This window comes from Propithecus coquereli, unplaced genomic scaffold (assembly GCF_000956105.1).
Source record: "Propithecus coquereli isolate 6110/MARCELLA unplaced genomic scaffold, Pcoq_1.0 Scaffold124, whole genome shotgun sequence".
NCBI classification, from domain to species: Eukaryota; Metazoa; Chordata; class Mammalia; order Primates; family Indriidae; genus Propithecus; species Propithecus coquereli.
This window is the reverse complement of record NW_012136525.1, coordinates 35,684-36,456: the sequence shown is the minus strand read 5'-3', so window position 1 is coordinate 36,456 and position 773 is coordinate 35,684. Positions and strand designations below refer to the sequence as shown.

Below are 773 nucleotides of genomic sequence, written 5' to 3'. Positions count from 1 at the left end.
TGTTAAGCTGTAGTTAAAGAAAAATGTAAAACGCTGAATATGTTTATTAATAAAAAAGCAGCAAATATATTTTTAGAACCAAAGAAATTAACTAAAATATTAGAAAAAGGAATCAATAGGATTAAAGCTAAAATAAATGTTTTAGGAACACAAAAGTATAACAAATAAAAATAAGAACCAATAAAGTAGATGAACCTTTCATAAACATGATTTAGAATAAAGAGAACAAAATTGTATAAGACAGGTGCTGACACAACTCAGAATACATCTAAAAGAAAAAAAATTCTTATTTTGGAACACAATCAAAATTTAATTTTATGCCTATTAGAAAAAATGTGTACAATTTTTTTTTTTTTAAGACACAGGGTCTCTCTCTGTTGTCCAGGCTGGAATGCAATGGCTATTCACAGACATGATCATTGTATGTCGCAGCCTCGAACTTTTGAGCTCAAGAGAGCCTCCCACCTCGGCCTATCAAGTAGCTGGGACTACAGCAACATGTCATCATGCCCGGCTTTAATCAATCTTAAAAACATACTTAGATAGCTACAGGTACCACACAGGAGCAGGTGAGACTTTTCTATAAGAATTGAAACCCATAAACATTAGGAACCTTGATATGTCAAAAACACCACAATCAAAATCAATGATTTGATTATTCAAATAACAGAATTGAAAAAAAAAATGTTCAGAGGAGGAGGATAATATTTATAATAAATGAAAGTTTCAATTTCACATGAACTGCTGGAAAAATATAGGTAATTAAGAGTTCT

General features: G+C 30.5%; 1 protein-coding gene across 1 annotated transcript in view; it reads right to left on the bottom strand.

The window, feature by feature from the left end:
• LOC105805004 (ovostatin homolog 2) overlaps window positions 1-773 on the bottom strand; it is a gene marked incomplete at its 5' end in the record, with an annotated part of 125,418 nt that overhangs the window by 122,580 nt on the left and 2,065 nt on the right. The window lies entirely within an intron of this gene.